This window comes from Sus scrofa, chromosome 4 (assembly GCF_054392235.1).
Source record: "Sus scrofa isolate SSC_HxYL_T2T_F1_AM1 chromosome 4, Sscrofa_HxYL_maternal_Yorkshire_Landrace_v2.0, whole genome shotgun sequence".
NCBI classification, from domain to species: domain Eukaryota; kingdom Metazoa; phylum Chordata; class Mammalia; order Artiodactyla; family Suidae; genus Sus; species Sus scrofa.
In genome coordinates this window covers 32,127,212-32,147,904 of record NC_139386.1, presented here as the reverse complement: position 1 = coordinate 32,147,904, position 20,693 = coordinate 32,127,212, and the positions used below count along the sequence as shown (strand labels likewise).

The 20,693-nt window shown below is 36.1% G+C and overlaps 1 long non-coding RNA gene across 3 annotated transcripts in view; it reads left to right on the top strand.

Annotated features, from left to right (window-relative positions):
* The window catches only part of LOC110260243 (uncharacterized), a 585,810-nt gene that overhangs the window by 543,965 nt on the left and 21,152 nt on the right, over positions 1–20,693 (top strand). The window contains exons 6-7 of one of the 3 annotated variants that reach the window (XR_014843511.1): positions 10,787–10,830; positions 18,584–18,669. The exons of 1 other annotated variant lie outside the window; for it this stretch is intronic. This is a non-coding gene — a long non-coding RNA (uncharacterized LOC110260243). The remainder of the gene's footprint in view (positions 1–10,786; positions 10,831–18,583; positions 18,670–20,693) is intronic. One more of the 3 variants, XR_014843510.1, reaches the window with a different exon arrangement.

The following is a 20,693-nucleotide window of genomic DNA, read 5'->3' as shown; positions in this document are numbered from 1 at the left end:
ACCTTTGCAAAGAGCCAAATACATTGGAAAAGAGGTTGTTACAAAATTAGGCACTTCAAACACTGTCAGCCCTCTCACCAGCCTTTCTAATGTCCTCTCAGTTCTCAATGATGGGGCTCCAAGGAACTACAGGTGTTCTTCCCAACCCCCCTCTCTTAATCTTTGGAGAACTATTTCTTCAGATTGTGGATGAATCTATTTCAGTCCTAATTGACACTGGGCCACACTTTTGGTACTCAACTCCACTGCTATAAAGCAGCTCCTGTGTCAGAGTACTAAAACAGTTCAAATAGTGGGGTCATTAATGAACCTCAAAAGGTTCCTGTGTCTGAACCTATTCTCTATTGTTTAGGCCCTTTGAGAGATACAGATTATTTTTTACTTAGTTCCTCCACCCCTGTGTATGTATTAGGCTAAAACTTCTTAGAGAAGTAGAATATTTTAATTTTTTTTCTCTCACAAGAAGGTATTAATTTTAGAATTTGATACTGGTTATCAAAGTAGCCAACCAGGTGAATTAAATGAAATTATTGACATTTTTTATGTGTTCCATCACTGATGGTATTAGAGCCAATTCTGGAAACAGTAATTATTTGTCCCTATATGAATCAGATACCACCTTCCTCATGGGCAAAATCTCCAACCGATATTGGCAAAATCCTCAGTGGATCTCCCATCAAGATTCACATAAATCCCTCAAAATTTCTTCCCAAATGAATCAATACCCAAATAAGTAATGAATCCCAAGGCATAAAGCCCATAATAGAAGATTATAAGAGTCAGGTTTCCTGATCTTTGTGTCAGACCCCATAGCACTCCCATTTTACTAGTGAGAAAAAGGGCTGATGGTGGAGGTTTGTCCAGGACTTCTTCTTTTTTTTTTTTTTTTTGTCTTTTTTCTATTTCTTGGGCCGCTCACAGGGCATATGGAGGTTCCCAGGCTAGGGGTCGAATCGGAGCTGCAGCCGCCAGCCTACGCCAGAGCCACAGCAACGCTGGATCTGAGCTGCATCTGCAACCTACACCACAGCTCACGGCAACGCCGGATCTTTAACCTACTGAGCAAGGGCAGGGACTGAACCCTCAACCTCATGGTTCCTAGTCGGATTCGTTAACCACCGCGCCACCACGGGAACTCCTTGTCCAGGACTTCTAAACAATAAACAGAACTGTTACTCCTTGACACCCTGTTGTTCTTAATATTCATATGGCACTCACATCCATTCCACTGGAAGCAAATTATTTACTGTAATTGACATATATAATGCATGCTTTAAGTATTCCAGTTGATGAAACTAGCTAATACCTTTTGCCTACACTTGGGAAGGAAAACAGTTCCCCAAAATAGTAATGCCTCAGGGTTATATCAAGAGTCTTTCTTATTTCTCATAAACCCTGAAGGCTGATCAAAATGATATAAAGTTCCCTGGGGTTTATATTTTGTTGCAATTTGTGGATGATTTTCTTCTTTGTTCTACTTTGCAAGCCTCCTCACAGGAAGACAACATCCTCTTGCTAAAGCTTTTAGCCTTAAAGGAACATAAAATCACTAAAGAGAAATTAGAGTTTGCCCAGACTGAGGTAATGATATTTATGGCATCTGACATCAGAATAGGGACTACACCTAGATCTAGATAGACTTTCTGGTTTCCTAAGTTCCCCAAACCCCAAATTAATCACCAGCTATGAGATTTTTCTCAGGCTAGTTGGTTATTGCCAAAATTGGATCCAAATTTCTCTCTTACTAAACAATAACAACCCTAACCAAATTTGATGGGAAGGATTGGACAGCATAGCTTTCAAGGTCTTAATGGAGAGTTTGATGAACTCACTTGCCATTGGACATCCTAATTACCAGATTCCATTTTTCCTTTTTGTATATGAAAAGGAAGAGAACGCCCTTGGAGAACACACAGGGAACCATAAGGACCAACATCAAACTATAGGGTACTAGAGTTAGCAACTGGATCCTGTGGTACAAGCATACCTTGCCTTAGAGACATTATGGTCACTGATCTTTTAGCTAAGGCCACCAAGAAAATCATTGTGGGATCCCCTTTAACCATTTTTGTACTTTTTGCAGTAGAAGCTCTCTTGAATTCTCATCATACTCAACATTTTTCAGCCAGCTACCTCACTTCCTATAAAGCCCTTTCGTTAAATACTCATCATATAATTCTTTTACATTATAGTCATCTTAATCGAGTTACTCTTCACCCATCTCAGCAAAGAAATCCCTTAGGACTGCTTATGTTGATGGATCACCTCCTCACTCTTTGTGATGATCTAGAGGAAGAACCTCTGCGTAATGCTGACTTCTTATGGTTCAGTGATTGTTTTTATTAAAATAGCAACAATAGCAAATATTGTGGTGGGTATGCTAATGTAACTTCTTTTGATTTTGTTGAAGCAGCCTCTTTACCTATGGCTACTTCAGCCCAACAGAATGAACTATATACTCTTATGTAGAGTTATATTTTAACTGAGGACAAAATTTCCAATACCTATACTCACAGTAGATATGCTTTCAGAGCAGCTCATGATTTTGGAATGTTGTGGAGGCAGCATGGCTTCCTTCCAGATGGTCCTGTGTTTAGGAATATTGGATGCAATGTTTTTACCTGCTACTTTAACTATAATTAAGATTCTGGATTTTGGAGTTCCTGTGGTGACTCAGCAGAAACGAATCTGACTAGCATCCATGAGGATGCAGGTTTGATCTCTGGCCTTGCTCAGTGGGTTAATCATCAGTGTTGCCGTGAGGTGTGGTGCAGGTTGCAGACACAGCTCAGATCTGGCTGTGGCATAGGCCAGCGGCTACAGCTCTAATTCAATCCCTAGCCTGGGAACCTCCATATGCTGTGGTGTGGCCCTAAGAAGACAAAAAGAAAAAAAAAAAAAGATTCTGGGTTTCAAATTTGATTCTCTGAAAGCTAAAGGAGATCACCTTGCTGATATTTCCACAAGGAATGCTTCCCTTAAAGGGACTGGCTAGAGAAGCAAAATAATTGGCCCCAGAAAAGGAAAAACAAGATTTGAATTCAAAAATTGTTGGTTTGATGAAAAGAGAAAGCTTTGGTTTGGACCAAATTGCAATCAAGTCCTAACAGAGACTTTAAAATTTCTACTGCACACCATTGTCTGTGCATTAAACCACTGATCTACTGACAAAATGATAGCATTTGTTAATCAGTATTAGTGGGGAAATACTAACAAGGCTGAAAAAAGTGTCAGCCTCACTTGTTCCATTTGTCTGAAGTGCAACCCAAAGAAGACTGTTCATGCTTCTACTTGCCATTTAAGACTGCCTAACAGACCACATGAGGCCTGCAAAATTGATTTTATACAATTTCCTCCATCTCTTGGTTATAAATATGTTTTAATCACAGTCCGTATGTTTTAACACTGTACTAAAGTCTTCATTTGCAAACAGAATACTGTCTCTTCTGTGGCTAAAGTTCATTTGGAAAATATTATACCTACCTGGTATAACGGTATACCAAACTTCATGACTATCAAGAAACACATTTTACTGTGTAGGTATACTTCACAAGTTTGTGTTGTTGGGCCGGTTTTATAACACTTTCATTGTGCTTACCACCCTAAATCCTCTGTTTAGTCCATTGATCTATTAAGACTCAAATGGCATTATTAAAACATAGTTGACAAAATTTATAGAGGACTACCAACCAAATACTTTGGCCAAAATATTGCCATTGGTTCTTCTAACCCTTAGATCCAGGCCTTTTAGAGCTCTTAAACTTTCACATTTTAAGATAATCACAGGATGCCCAATGCACTTGGCTCCTCATTTAAAAAAAAATTTTATTATGGTTGATTTGCCATGTTATGTCAGTTTCCACTGTACAGCAAAGTGGCCCCGTCATACATATATACAGACTCTTCTCACAGTATCTTCCATAAGGTTCTATCGCAAGTGATTAGATATGATTCCTTGTGCTATAATCAGGACCTCATTGCTTATCCATTTTTCATGTAATAGTTTACATCTACTAACCCCAAACTCCCAGTCCATCCCATTCCCTCCTCCTCCTCCTTGGCAACCACAAGTCTACTCTCCATTTCTCTGAGACCTGTTCTATTCTGTAGATAGGTACATCTGTGCCATATTTTAGATTCCACAAATAAGTAGTATCATATGGTATTGGTCTTTCTCTTTCTGACTTACTTCACTTACTATGAGAATCTCTTAATTCCATCTATGTTGCTGCATATAGCTTTATTTATTCTTTTTTTGGCTGAGTAGAATTCCATTGTGCATATATATGTACTACATCTTCTTCTAAGTTACCAGGCTAGAGGTCTAATCAGAGCTGCAGCTGCCAGTCTCTGCCACAGCCACAGCAAAACAGGATCTGAGTTGCGTCTGTGACCTACACCACAGCTCAAGGCAACACCAGATCCCTGACCCATAGAGCAAGGTCAGGGATCAAACCCATATTCTCTCGGATACTAGTTGGATTAGTTTCTGCTGTGCCACAGTGGGAATGCCTGTACCACATCTTCTTAATCCATTCATCTGTTGATGGACATTTAGGTTATTTCCATGTCTTGGCTACTGTGAATAATGCTACAGTGGATATAGGGGTGTTGTACCTTTTTGAATAAAATTTTATCCAAATATATGCCAAGGAGTGGGATTTCTGGATCATATGGTATTTTGATATTTAATTTTCTGAGGAATCTCCATACTGTTTTCCATAGTGGTTGTACCAATTAACATTCCCACTAACAGTGTAAGAAGGCTCCCTTTTCTCCACATCCTCTCCTGCAATTGTTATTCATAGATGTACTAATGATGACCATTCTGACTGGAGTGAGGTAGTAACACATTGCGGTTTTTTTAAAATTGTTATTTCCCAATACAATTTTTTTCTACTGTACAGCATAATGACCCAGTTACATATACATGTACATATTCTATTTTCTCACATTATGCTTCATCTTAAGTGACTGGACATAGTGCCCAGTGCTACATTGCAGGATCTCATTGCTAATCCATTCCAAAGGCAATAGTTTGCATCTATTAACCCCAAGCTCCCCAACTGCCCCACTCCCTCCCCCTCCCCCTTGGCAATCACAAGTCTATTTTCTAAGTCCATGATTTTCTTTTCTTTGGAAAGGTTCATTTGTGCTGTATATTCAATTTCAGATATAAGTGATATCCTATGGTATTTGTCTTCTCTTTCTGACCTACTTCACTCTTTTGTTCCATCCATATTGCTGCAAATGGCATTATGTCATTCTTTTTCATGGCTGAGTAGTATTCTATTGTGTATATATACCACATCTTCCTAATCCAATCATCTGTTGATGGACATTGGGGTTGATTCCATGTCTTGGCCATTGTGAATAGAGCTGCAATGAACATGCAGGTGCACATGTCTTTTTTAAGGAAAGTTTTGTCCGGATATATGCATAAGAGTGGAGTTTCTGGGTCATATGGTAGTTCTATGTATAGATTTCTAAGGTACTCCATAGTGGAGTACTCCATACTGTTCTCCATAGTGGTTGTACCAGTTTACATTCCCCCAGCTTACATTACAGTGCAGGAGAGTTCCGTTTTCTCCATACCCCCTCCAGCATTTGTTCTTTGTGGACTTATTAGTGATGGCCATTCTCATGGTAGTTTTGATTTCATTTCTCTAATAATCAGTGATGTTGTACATTTTTTCATGTGCTTGTTGGCCATTTGTACATCTTCTTTGGAGAAATGTCTATTCAGGTCTTTTGCCCATTTTTCCATTGGGTGATTGGCTTTTTTGCTGTTGAGTTGTATAAGTTGCTTATATATTCTAGAGATTAGGTCCTTGTCAGTTGCATCATTTGAAAGTATTTTCTCCCATTCTGTAAGTTGTCTTTTTGGTTTCTTTTTGGTTTCCTTTGCTGTGCAAAAGCTTGTCAGTTTGACTAGGTCCCATTGGTTAGTTTTTGCTCTTATATCTGTTGCTTTGGGAGACTGACCTGAGAAAATATAATAAGGTTGATATCAGGGAATGTTTTGCCTATATTCTCTTCCAGAAGTTTGATGGTGTCTTGTCTTATATTTAAGTCTTTAAGCCATTTGGAGTTTATTTTTGTGCATGGTATGAGGGTGTGTTCTTGTTTCACTGATATACATACAGATGTCCAGGTTTCCCCCAATTCTTGCTGAATAGGCAGTCTTTTTCCCATTTTATGTTCTTGTCTCCTTTGTCAAAGATTAACTGACCGTCAGTGTCTGGGTTTATTTCTGTGTTCTCTATTCTGTTCCATTGTTCTGTATGTCTGTTTTGCTACCACTACCACACTGTCTTGATGACTGTGGCTTTGTAATATTGCCTGAAGTCTGGGAGAGTTATGCCTCCTGCTTGGTTTTTGTTTCTCAGGATTGCTTTGGAAATTCTGGGTCTTTTGTGGTTCCATATAAATTTTTGGATTGTTTGTTCTAGTTCTGTGAAAAATGTCCTGGGTAATTTGATAGGGATTGCTTTGAATCTGTAGATTGCTTTGGGTAGTGTGGCCATTTTTACAATATTAATTTTTCCAACCCAGGAGCATGGAATATCTTTCCATTTCTTTAATTTCCTTGATTAATGTTTTATAGTTCTGGGCATATAAGTCCTTTACCTCCTCGGTCAGGTGTATTCCCAGGTATTTGATTTTTTGGGGTGCAGTTTTAAAAGATATTGTATTATTATATTCCTTTTCTATTATTTCATTGTTAGAATACATGCGACTGATTTCTGAATGCTAATCTATAATCCTACTACTTTTCTAAATTTGTTGATCAGTTGGAGTAGTTTTTGGGTTGAGTCCTTAGGGTTTTCTACATATAGTATCATGTCATCTGCATAGAGTGACAGTTTTACCTCTTCTCTTCCTATTTGGATGTCGTTTCTTTCTTTTGTTTGATTGCTGTGGCTAGGACTCCCAGTACTATGTTGAATATCAGTGGTGAGAGTGGGCATCCTTGTCTTTTTCCAGATTTTAGTGGGAAGGCTTTCAGCTTTTCTCCATTGAGTATTGTATTTGCTGTGGGTTTTTCATAAATGGCTTTAATTATGTTAAGGTATGTTCCCTCTATACCCACTTTGGTAGGAATTTTGATCATGAATGGATGTTGTACTTTGTCAAATGCTTTCTGGGCATCTATTGAGATGATGGCTTCACAGGTGAATTCTACCAAACATACAAAGAGGAACTTATACCTATCCTCCTTAAACTTTTTGAAAAGGTTGAAGTAGAAGGAACACTCCCAAAGACATTCTATGATGCCACCATTACCCTAATTCCAAAACCAGACAAAGATACCACCAAAAAAGAAAACTATATGCCAATATCTTTGATGAGTATAGACACAAAAATTCTCAACAAAATTTTAGCCAACTGAATCCAAGAACATATAAAAAAGATCATACAGCACGACCAGCCGGGATTCATCCCAGGTGCACAAAGATGGTTCAACATACTCAAATCAATCAACGTCCTATACCACATTAACAAAAGAAAAATAAAAAACTCCATGATCATTGTAGTTTTGATTTGCATTTCTCTAATAATTAGTTATGTTCAGCCTTTTTTCATGTGCATGTTGACCATCTGTATGTCTTCTTTTATAGAGAAATGTCTGTTTAGGTCTTCTAACTATTTTTCAATTGGGTTTTTTGGATTTTTTTTTTACTGTTGAGTTGTGTGAGTTGTTTGTGTATTTTGGAGATTAAGCCTCTGTTGGTTGTATCATTTGCAACTATTTTCTCCCTTTCCATTGGTTGTCTTTTTCGTTTTTTTTTTTCATAGTTTCTTTTGCTGTGCAAAAGCTTGTAAGTTTGATTAGGTACCATTAGCTTATTTTTGTTATTTCTGTTGCCTTGGGGGACTGACCTAAGAAAACATTTGATGTCAGAGAAGTTTTTGCTATGTTCTCTTCTAGGAGGTTGATGGTGTCTTATCCTATGTTTAAGTCTTTAAGCCATTTTGAGTTTATTTTTGTGCATGTTGTGAGGCTGTATTGTAATTTCATTGATTTACATCCAGCTGTCCAGTTTTGCCAGCACCACTGGCTGAAGAGATTGTCGTTTTCCCATTTTGTATTTTTGCCTCCTTTGTTGAAGATTAATTGACCATAGGTATCTGTCTTTATTTCTGAGGTCTCTGTCCTTTACCATTTTTCCTCATGTCTGTTTTTGTACCAGTGCCACACTGTCTTAATTACTGTAGCTTTGTAATATTGTCTAAAGGCTGAGATAGTTATGGTTCTTTTATGGTTCCATATAATTTTTTGTATTTTTGTTCTAGTTCTGTGAAAAATGTCATGGGTAATTTGATAGGGATTGCATTAAGTCTGTAGATTTCTTTGGGTAGTATGGCCATTTTAATGATATTAATTCTTCCAATCCAAGAACAGGGAATATCTTCCCATTTCTTTAATCCTCTTTAATTTACTTGTTTAATGTTTTATAGTTCTTAGCATATAAGTCTTTGATATCTTTAGTCAGGTGTATTCCTAGGTATTTAATTTTTGAGGATGTGATTTTAAAGGGTATTGAGTTTTTATATTCCTTTTCTAATATTTCATTGTTAGTATACAGAAATACAACTGATTTCTGAGTGTTAATCTTATATTGTGCTACTCTGCTGAATTCATTGATCAGTTTGAGTGTTTTTGTGTGGAGGCCTTAGGGTTTTCTACATATATTTGTCATGTCATCTGCATAGAGGGACAATTTTACCTCCTCTTCCAATTTGGATACTTTTTTTTTTTCCTTTTTCTTATCTGATTGCTGTGGCTAGGACTTCCAATACTATGTTCAATAAAAGTGGTGAGAGTGGGCATACTTATCTTCTTCCAGATTTTAGTGGGAAGGCTTTCAGCTTTTCTCCATTGAGTATTCTATTGGCTGTGGGTTTGTCATAAATGGCTTTTATTATGTTAATGTGTGTTCCCTCTATACCCACTTTGTAAGAGTTTTTGTCATGAATGGATGTTGGATTTTTTTTCAAAACTTTTTCTGCATCTATTGAGATGATCATGTTGTTTTTGACCTTTCTTTTGTTAATGTTGTGTATTTATGACACTGATTAATTTAAGTAGTTTGAACCATCCTTATGAACTTGGGAAGAATCCAACTTGATCATGGTGTGTGATCTTTTTAGGTGTTATTTTGTTGAGATCCTCCTTCTTTTAACCCACACTGATAAAATGAGAGATACACTGGTATTTCAAAGGCTTAATTGCTTCTATTAAAAATAGTCATGTTTTGGGAGTTCCCATCATGGCACAGTGGAAATGAATCCAGCTAGTATCCATAAGGTTGCAGGTTCAATCCTTGGCCTCATTCAGTGGGCCAGGGATTTGGCATTGCTATGAGCTGTGGTGTAGGTTGCAGATGTGGCTTGGATCCTACATTGCTGTGGCTGTGGTGTAGGCCAGCAGCTGTAGCTCCACTTCGAACCCTAGCCTGGGAACTTCCTATGCCATGGGTGCAGCACTAAAAATCAGAAAAATAAAAAAATAATATTTCGGTGGAGGAGTCTTTATACGGTGTGCTCTTGAGAGACAGCATAAGCATCCCACCTTCGAACCTTGCAGCCTAAGATTTCATCTGTCAGAAAAGACACCTTCCAAAAAATGCTCTTGAATCATGCTGGAAATGATTCTGTCAGGCACTGCTAACCAACACTCTGCTGACAAATTCCAAGGAATTTGTGACACACCTAAAGAAGGCACTGGACACTGATTGGACCTGAAATTAAAGATGATATCTGATGAGACAGCTTTCCTAATGTTTTTAGACCAGACCTGTTAGAAATTTGTTCTTAAATTTGATGATGACAGAATGCTTCATGTGATCTCTAATTTCTATGATCTTGATGACATGTGATCTTAGATAGAAAATGCCTGAGAGTTCTCCTTCGTTGTTACTTGTATGTAACCTCAGTAGGTTTCCAATCTGTGCGCTTTTCCTCCAATGAGATACTAACAGTCAGGAAAAATCCTTTTTAGTATTACAGGACAAATAGCCACTGAAACTAGAATGATCATGATCAAAAGGGGGAAATGCAAAAAATGAATAAACAGAAACATCAATTAAATGGAGCTAGGAGATCAGAAGTGGAACTCCCACACTTTGTGAGAATGGCAGAACAGTAGAGGGAGAAGAAAGACTCTTCTTCTTTCCTGGCAGGAACTCAGCCAATGAAAAGCCATAGAATCTTTGTTTTCTATAGCTTTCCAAATTCCTTTTCCCCCTCTATAAAAGCCCTTCCTTTGCTGTGTGAGAAATTGCACATGACTTGCCATAGTTGCAGACCCCAGATTGAAATTCTCTTCTGATCCTGAATAAATCTATCATTTCTAGAAAAATATCTGGCAGTCTGATTGTTTTAGGTAAACATTACCTAGGATGTCCTCCCATATTTAACATCAGTTAGACATTAACCTATATTTTTCTCCAGGTTTTTACAAATATATTTCTTATCTGTTCCATTAAATTATTTACTTGAAATTTATTTTCAAGTATGGTATGAAGTGAGAATCAAAACCTTTCATTTTCCAATTTTCCCAAGACCACTTTAAAAATATTCATCTTTTTGCCATTGACTTGCAAAACCGCCTTTATCATTTTAAATTTACATAAATCTTTACTCCATTCTCTTAGTGTTTCATGTAGTTTTTCTTTTTTTGTTTGTTTTTTTGGGGGGGGTTGTAGTATTATTTTTATTTTTTAAAATTTTATTTGTTTATTTTACTTTTTTCTAAAATTAAAGTATCATTGATTTACAGCGTTGTGCCAATTTCTGCTGCACGGTGAAGGGACCTAGTCATATGTACGTATACATTCCCTTTCTTATTTTATTTTCCATTATGTTCTGTCCCAAGAGACTGAATATGGTTCCCTGTGCTATACAACAGGGCCTTATTGCTTATGCATTCTATTTTTTAAATTTTTTATTACTCAATGAATTTATTACATTTATACAATGATCATCACAATCCAATTTTATAGGATTTCCATCCCACAACCCCAGTGCATCTCCGTACCCCCCAAACTGTCTCCTTTGGAAACCATAAGTTTTTCAAAGTCTGTAAGTCAGTATCTATTCTGCAAAGAAATTTATTCTGTCCTTTTTTCAGATTCCACATGTCAGTGAAAGCAATCGATGTTGGTGTCTCATTGTATGACTGACTTAACTTAGCATGATAATTTCTAGGTCCATCCATGTTGCTAAAAATGCTGGTATTTCATTCCTTTTAATGGCTCTTAGTGTTTCATGTAGTTTTTCATAACTTCTTTTTTATTGTAAAGTAACAAGGTGTTTGTGGAAATTTTGAGGAAAATTACAGAAAAGCATAAATAGGAAAATTAAAACTTCTCATACATATTAAATTTTTAGAGAATTTTCTTCCATTTATATGTATACACTTACAAAGAATGCTATCATTTTCATGAAGGAATAGCCCAAAAAATACACTCAAGTAAGAATAGATGGTTGCTGAACTGGTTGGTTTCTAAGAAGGTTAAGTGTTTGTAGGACAAAGCATAGATGTAATTTTATGTGTGAGAAAACTAGAGTTGGAAGCTGAGGAAGTATATAAGAGCGGAGAAAGAAACTTGTAAATCTGTGAGTTTGAAAAGAAGAAGGAAAACCAAAAACTTCTATGGCAGTGTGCTCTAAAATTCAAGGACAACAAAAATGTCTAGTAAAACATTTTAAAATTATTTGCTGAGCTGTATCTCTGATAAGATCTTCAGTAATATCCGTATTTCTCACTAAATTTTTTATCTAACAGGATTTTTTAGGTAGTCCCTGTTAGCTTATATACTCTAAAATAAAATTTTAAAGACCGTAAGAACATTTTCAGGTTCACATCAGACATTTGCATCATGTGTAAAAAAATCTCAAAACGTATCATTTCTGACAAATAGCAAGTACTGACATTTTACAATAAAAATATTACCTCATTCACTTATTGAATCTAGGAAAATCTAAATATAAAAGTTGTTTTATACCTACCATCATCCACTAAAAAAAAGAAAAAATCATGAATATTATCTTTAACAGTGAAGGCAGTGGTAGGAAAGAATCCAGAATATATCTCAACAATTTTCAAACAGACCTCTGTTATGAGAGAATACACATTCAGGAAAGTGAATATTTGGATGAATTCACTTAAGACTGTCTATGTCCTACTGGAGTAAGAGTCAAAGACAGCCAACACCCAGAATATAATAGGCTGTAAATTCTGTATTTCTTTCTTCTTTCCATTCTTTCCTTTTTTTTTTTTTTCCCTGCAAAAGCAAGGACAAATTGTACAGACAGTTTTGAATCTTAGAATTTCCACATGATATTATTTTAGTTTAATCTTCAAAGATGTTTTAATTATTACTATTTTTACTATTCTGTCATTATTTTTACTATTTATTTATTTAGAAACAATTTAGGAGTCAGGCAGGAATTTTGGCAGAGTTTATGTTCAGATTTTGGAGTATATAATTTCCAGGCCTTGTACATTTCTGAACTCTGTTATCTCCCCCTTGAAGCTATTAAAGTTGTGGTTTCTCTGAGCTGGGAGAATTGCGGAGCTTTCCCAGACCAGAAAGCCACAAAGTTGGAGTTCTTGCCCATTGTGATGGCACTTTTTCTAGAATACATATTTCTCAAGTTTCTGCCCGTCATTGGATGTTTTCTGTTACCTTCAAATGATTGATTTTTAATATTTTTGCCCATGTTTTATAAGCTTTATCTTTAGAGGAATCTCTTGACCTTTTCCTGTCACTCTTATAGAAATCCTGCTCGTGTCAGTATTATTAGATTCCTAAAAATCTTTGCTAATTTGATAAAGTGAAACTTGCTGCTTTTTAAGTATTATATAGTTCAGATTAGATTATTAGTGTGATCAAACAATTTATGTGCATTTATCAGATATTCATATCTTATATTTGTAAATTACCTTCTCATTTCCTTTGCCTATTTTAAAATTCTAGAGTCTTATTTTTTTCTTATTAAGAAGAGTTCTTATTATTCAAATATTATCACTCTGCCCAAAATTTAAAAAGCATACTTTCCTGTTAGGAATTTACTTTTAAATTTTGTTTATGATATGTTTAACATATGATATTTTTTTTCTTTTTAGGGCTGTACCTGTGGTATATGGAAGTTCCCTAGCTAGGGGTTGAATTGGAGCTGCAGCTGCCAGCCTATGCCACAGCTACAGCAATGCTAGATCTGAGCTGCATCTGCTACCTACATCATAGCTTGAGTCAAGGCCAGACCCTTAACCCCCTGAACAAGGCCAGGGATTGGACCCACATCCTCAAAGCCACTATGTCAGATTCTTAAACTATTGAGCCACAAATTGGTTTTTAAAGTAGTAACATCTTCACAAATTTGACTCATTATCTAGAGACTCAGCTTACCTTTCCATTTATTTGAATTGGTATTTATCTATCCTAGTAATAGAATGAATTTGAGTATTGGTCTTATATATTACATTTTAAATATTTTCCTTTATTGATATTGCTGGGTATTTTCATTACAATTTTTGATTATTGTCATTTTACAGAAAACCTATACCTACCTCACCAATCTTTTATCATTTTACTAAAGTTATTTATAAGTTATTTATTTATTTAGGTACTTATCTTTTTAGGGTCACACCCATGGCATATGAAAGTTCCCAGGCTAGGGTCAAATCAGAGTAGCAGTTGCTGGCCTACACCACAGCCACAGCAATGCCAGATCCAAGCCGAATCCACAACTTAGGCCTCAGCTTGCAGCAACACCAGATCCTTAACCACCTGATGAGGCCAGGGATTGAACCCACATTCTCACATATACTAGTTGGGTTCTTAACTCACTGAGCCACAACCAGAACTCATAAGTTATTTAGTATAAATGTACTACTTAATTCTTAAAATAATCCTATTTGTAAGTATTAGCTCCATTTTTATATGAAATATTTTGACAATATATGGGTTTAAAAGTGTGTGGATTATAATATAATGAATATCCATATACACATCATCATTTAAGAAATAGAATATTAAAATCTGAGTCTTCTTCATACCATTTGCCTCACTATTCAGTTAACTATCATTTGAAATTAGCATATATCATTCTCTTGCAAGTTTATGTACAATTATTACATACACCATAAAGATGAATAATATTACTTTTTCGTCTTTTTTTTTTTTTTGTCTTTTTTGCCTTTTCTAGGACTGCTCCCGTGGCATATGGAGGTTCCCAGGCTAGGGGTCTAATCCGAGCTGTAGCCGCTGGCCTACGCCAGAACCACAGCAACACAGGATTCAAGCCACATCTGCAACCTACACCACAGCTCACGGCAACGCCAGATCCTTAACCCACTGAGCAAGGCCAGGGATCAAACCCACAATCTCATGGTTCCTAGTCGGATTTTTTAACCACTGAGCCACGACGGGAACTCCCACTTTTTCATCTTTCAAGTCATATATAAATGGTACTATGCTGTGTATATCAATCCATCTTTTAAATTTAATATTGTGTTGCACATTTTTCCATAGTGAAGCAGTGTCTCTATTTTATTCATTTGATCTATTTTATAATGTTCTTTTGTATAAATATATTGCATTTTATTTATAGTTTTATGTTTATGTGCTTTTTGGTTACTATAAATCTATACTATTGAAATATTTGTGTATGTTTTTATATTTGTCTCATTGTGCACAAGTGCAGGAATTTTTCTATAAGATTACAGGAATTACTCTCCGATAGTGACTAATTTACACTCCCATTAACAGTGTGTGAGAGTTTCCATTTCACTACATGTTTGCCAATGGATACGCTCAGAAATTTAACTTTTGCCAATCTGATGAGTATGAATGGATATCACACCTTTAAAATTTCTTTCTGATTCTTAGTGATGTAGCACATCTTTTTCAATGTTTCTTATATAATTTTTAATCTTTTAAAAAAGTCCATTGTCACTGTGCAGCCATCACATCAGTAAAGAACAAAAAAGTTCCTTGTCCTGGGGACACAAAGTATAAACACAAAATGGATAAATAAGTGGTAAGTGTTCTGTTCCATTGTGGCTAAATGAATTACTAACCAAAAAGCTTTCCCAAAGATAACAACTATAAACTCTGGTCAACTGAACTAAATTACTTAAAGCATGTAGATTCTGAAGGAAATTCAAAATGTAAAAAATGGACTGACACTGGTTGAGTTTCCTGTTTTTATATCCTTTAACTTGAGGATTAACACGCAGGTTGCCAATGCCTCCACATAAGGCAGGAAAAACACTGATAGAAAACTTACAGTCATTCTAGCTTGATGAACTAGGAGAGAGAGTTTAGGGCATCTGCAGTTGCTAGAAAATAGATGAGAGAATACTGGAAAGGAAAGAGCTGGAGCTAGTAGACATAAATTTGTAGACAACTCTGCCCAAATCTCTGTCTGATCTCTGAATGATATAAGGGCAGGGCAGATTGCAAGCAGGCCAGAAAGGAGGGGAACAAAATAACTGAATCTAGACCTGAGTTGCTGATTAGGTCTGCGTTTGCAGTTTAACTAAGTATATTGCCTACTAAAACAGAATTGTAAACATTGTTCAGAAGAATACGACAAAATCTTGAGCCCTCACAAAAGCTCATGGAGTTCCTATTGTTGTTCATCAGGTTAGGACCCTGAAATAGTGTCCATGAGGATGAGAGTTTAATCCCTGGCCTTGCTCAGTGGGTTAAGGATCTGATGTTGCCACAACCGCAATGTAGGTTGCATATCTGACTTGGATCCTGTGTTGCTGTGGCTATGGTATAAGCCAGCAGCTGCAGTTCTAATTCAACCCCTAGCTCGGGAACTTCCATATGCTGCTGAGGCGGCTCTAAGGGGAAAAAAAAAAAAAAAAAACTTATTCATGAAGTGGATTCACAAAATACAGTATAAAGTCACTCAATATATGAAGAACCTCTTTTCTCAAAAGATAATACAGTCAGTGGGGGCCAGCCCTGAAGATTTCCAGATGTCTGAATTAACAAACAATAACTTTAAAGCAACTGTTCTAATTATATTTAATAAGTTAAAGGAAAATAGGCTTGTAATGAAAAGTAAAAAAAAATATAGAAATATCAAATAGGAATTCTCACTGAAATATCTGAAAAAATATGAAATGGATGGTTGCAACTGTGGAATGAAGATAACGGAAGAATGAATCTGAGCTTGAAGATCTGTCCATAGAAGTCATGTAGTCTAATAAACAGAAAAAAGATTGAAAAAGTAAACAGAGCATCTGTGAAACAGTATCAAAAGTTTAAATATATGTGCAATTGAAGTCCAAAAGTGTAAGGAAAAAAATAGAGCAGATGAAATATTTGAGTAAATAAATCCAAAAATGTCCCCAGTTTTGTGAAAGCCATACATTTATAGGCTCAGGAAGCTCAGTGAACCCAAAGCTGTCTTAAAATAAACCAAAATTTTTAAAAGCTAACAACAGAGAGAAAATCTTGAATGCAGCAAGAAAACAATGACACACTATATAGAGGGAATAAAAATTTGAATGATCTCTGACTTCTCATTAGAAAATATGAAGATTAAAAGGCAGTGGAAAAGTGTTTATAAATTTCGAAATACAAAAACATGATCAATCTAGAGTTTTATATCCAGTAGACACAAGTTTTCCCAGAATAAAAAAGAAATAAAAACATTTTCAAATAAAACTACAGAGTTTGTCACTAACATATCTACAATATAAGAAATGGTAAAGGAAATTATTCAGTAAAAAAGGAAATTATATATGAAGCTTGCATTTTCAAGAAGGAATGAAGAGTGTCAAAATGCTACCTATCTGGATAAATACACAAGATTATTTTCCCATTAGTCTTTTAAAATTAAAATTTAATCAATTTAAATTTTGATTAAAGCAAAAATTATAGCATTTTCTTGGGATTATAGTGCATGTGGATGTAATATATGTGATAATTATAATATAAAGGATTTCGGTGGTTGATAGACCTAAATGATTCCAGTATGTATTCTCATATGCTTTTTTTTTGAAGTTGAAATATAAGAATTCTAAGTAGACTGTGCATAGATAATCCATATTTCTTTTCTTTTTTTAAATTTAATTTATTTTTGGCTGTGCCTGTGGCATGGCAGAAGTTCCTAGACCAGGGATCAAACCTGCACCATGGTATTAACAAACTGGATCTTTAACTTGCTAAGCCACCAGGGAGCTCTAGGAATGCATATATTTAACCCCTAGGGTAAACACTTGAAAATATGCAAAGAGGAATAACTAAAATTCAATACATCAGTTAAAATAAAATTCTTAAAGGTATTTCAATAATTCAAAGAGGGTCAGAAACCAATTAACAAGAAAGCAAAAAGCAGAAGACAAAGAGAAAGCAAATAATAAAATGGTAGACCCAAATTCAACCATATAAACAACTGCATTAATTTTTTTTTTGTCTTTTTGCCATTTCTAGGGCCGCTTCCCGTGGCATATGGAGGTTCCCAGGCTAGGGGTCTAATCCGAGCTGTAGTCACCAGCCTACACCAGAGCCACAGCAATGAGGGATCCAAGCCACATCTGCAAGCTACACCACAGCTCACAGCAATGCCGGATCCTTAACCCACTGAGCAAAGCCAGGGATGGAACCCACAACTTCATGGTTCCTAGTCGGATTCGTTAACCATTGCACCATGATGGGAACTCCAACAACTGCATTAAATTTTAATGGCATTAAACTCTTTACTAAAAAGCAAAAATTCAGGATGAAGGAAAAGTATGCTCCAATTGTATCTTATCTATGAAATACATTAAATGTAAAGACACATTTAGATAGAAAGCAAATAGTTGTAAAAAATGTATACCGTACAAATAGGAAACAAATGTCTGGAGTGGATAAATTATTAATAAGTAAAATATGTACTGTTTTATAAGTATGACGGAAATTTGTAAAAAGTAGAGAAAAGTGTGAGGATCAGCAATATTCAGAAATTACCATTTCAAATCAATTGGTCAAGGTAGACCTCATGAAACATGTGGCATTTAAATAACAACAGAAGAAGCTTTGCATGATTAAAAAGTGAGGAAAATCCACAGAAAAGAAACTCAGGGACTTGGAGAATAGACTTGTGGTTGCTGAGCGGGGGGAGGGGAAGGGAGTGGGGTGGTTGAGGAACTTGGGGTTAATAGATACAAACTATTGCCTTTGGAACAGATTAGCAATGAGATCCTGCTTTGTAGCACTGGGCACTATGTCTAGTCACTTATGATGGAGCATGATAATGTGCGAACATAGAATGTGTACATGTATGCGTAACTGGGTCACCATGCTGTACAGCAGGAAAAAAAATTGTATTAGGGAAACAACTATTAAAATAATAATAATAACAAAGACAAAGAAGTGAGGAAGATCAAGTTCGGTGTCATAACCTAGTTAGAGTGCTAATGCTACTGGTGCTGTTGATGCTGATGAGATGACTGGTCTCCAGGTTATTTCCTCAGTCATTGTATAAATAATGCTGTTCCTTGTATCATTCACTCTGATCCTTGTATTATTCACATGCCCTTCCCTGACTGTTCCAAAAAACAAAGAGAAGAAACTGGATCCATTATCTCAAGTCTTGGGAGAGAAGGACCTGGAATTTCCCCTACTAAAGACTGTAATCAGTGGTGAAGAGGTAATTCATCCAAAAGAAAATCAGTTTAGATGGGTAAATTGAATGTATGCTTTTAGGTTAAAAAAAAAAAAATGGCCCAATGTTAATAGAGATTTTCTTCCAGTTTGAATTCAGTTTGAGACACAATTTATTTTATTTTATTTTGTCTTTTTAGGGCTTCACCTGCAGTGTATGTAAGTTCCCAGGCCAGGGGTCAAATTAGAACTACAGCTGCCAGCCTGTGCCACAGCCACAGCAATGCCAGATCTGAATGGCACCTGCAACCAACACCCAGCTCACGGCAATGCAGCATCCTTTGACCCACCAAGCAAGGCCAGGGATTGAACCCACATCCTCATGGATACTAGTCAGATTCTTAACCTGCTGAGCCACAATGGGAACTCCTGAGAGACAGTTTCTGAACACTTACTGTATGGCCTGTCCTTTGCTATAGCTGCAGATAACACGATGAATAAGAAAAGAACTCTCTTCAAGCACATTAATTCAAATAAGTAAATTTTATGTTTTGTGATAGATGTTATTATGCAAATTTATTTAAAGTGAATGAGAACAAAAATGGAATACCTAGGAAGGCAAAAGAAAAGTAGCAATTAGATAAGTCATTAAGGATGTGCAAGTACTTATATGTTGGGCAAGGAAGGAAAGAATGGATTGATGGCAAATATCTGGAGGTATGGAAGGATGCAGTATGTTAGGTGTATGGTGAGAGGCCCAAAATAGCTGTAACACAGGGTATGTAGTGCAAGACAAGACTACACAGTTAAGATAAAGATATGTTAAAGAAGAATGTTAAAATACTAAATAATTTGGCATTGTGAACACCTAAATTTAACTAGGGAAGTGCCATCATCAGATCTGTGTTTAAATTATGTTTTTGGAAACCGTCTAAAGGATGAGTGGGTAAAGTGCAGATATTGAAGAAAGAAACCAGGACAGAGGCTTTTGTCATGGTCTAAACAAGAGGTGAGTCCCAAATTAATGAATGATGGAAAAATGTGTATTTGAGAATGTTTCTTAGCTAGAGTTAACGTCAAATTATAAAAAGGGAGGTACACAAAGACTTTATGAAACAGAATGTATGAATTTGAATTTCCCACTTTGAGTAATAGGAGGGGCAGGGTTACTTTTGAGTGAATTAAGAAAGGGAAAAAGGAAAACAGATTTAGGCTGAGGAGGAAGGAGTTAGTAGGAGTGATGGGCCGGCCACACCTGTGGCATGTGGAAGTTCCCAGGCTAGGGGTCAAATCGGAGCTACAGCTGCTGGCCTCGGCTACAGCCACAGCAACTCAGGACCTAGGCCGCACCTTGCAGCAACTCTGAATCCTTAACCCATTGAGCAAGGCCACCGATCGAATCTGCATCCTCATGGATACTAGTCAAGTTTTTAACCTACTGAGCTACTACAGGAACTTTGAGTTTCCATTTTAAATATGCTGCATTTGAGATGAATGCAGGATAAAGAGAGAGAGATGACTGTTCTGGAATTTCAGAGAGAACCGCAGCAAGGCGATATATTTCTGGAATCCTTTCCAAATGAATATTATTTGAAAGCCTGTAAGTAGGTGAGAACATCTCAGAGGGGCATAAAAAATGAGAAGGAAAGTCACCCAAAGGCAAAATGCTGGGAATGTCAAAAACCTAAATGACATGAAGAAACATCAGCAAAATTAAGAAAATTAAACCAATAAAAGGAAAACCAGGAAAAATGTAATCTGAATGAAAATATATTTTTTAAATAAAGAATGATGTAAAAAATAAAGACTCTAGATATAGGAACAAGTACAAATATTTAGCAAGGAAGTATTAAATTGACAGAACAACAAACAAAACGATATTATTCAAGATACATTGTCAGAACTACAGCTTAGACATTTGGGAAAAATTCCCTGGAATTCTATTTCATGTTTTACATAAAAATTAAGTCCAGATGGATCAAAAATTTAAATTTATAAAAATTGAAGGAATACATAGGTGGATGTTTTTATAATCTTGGAGTAGATAAGGACTTTCATATCCAAAGAAAA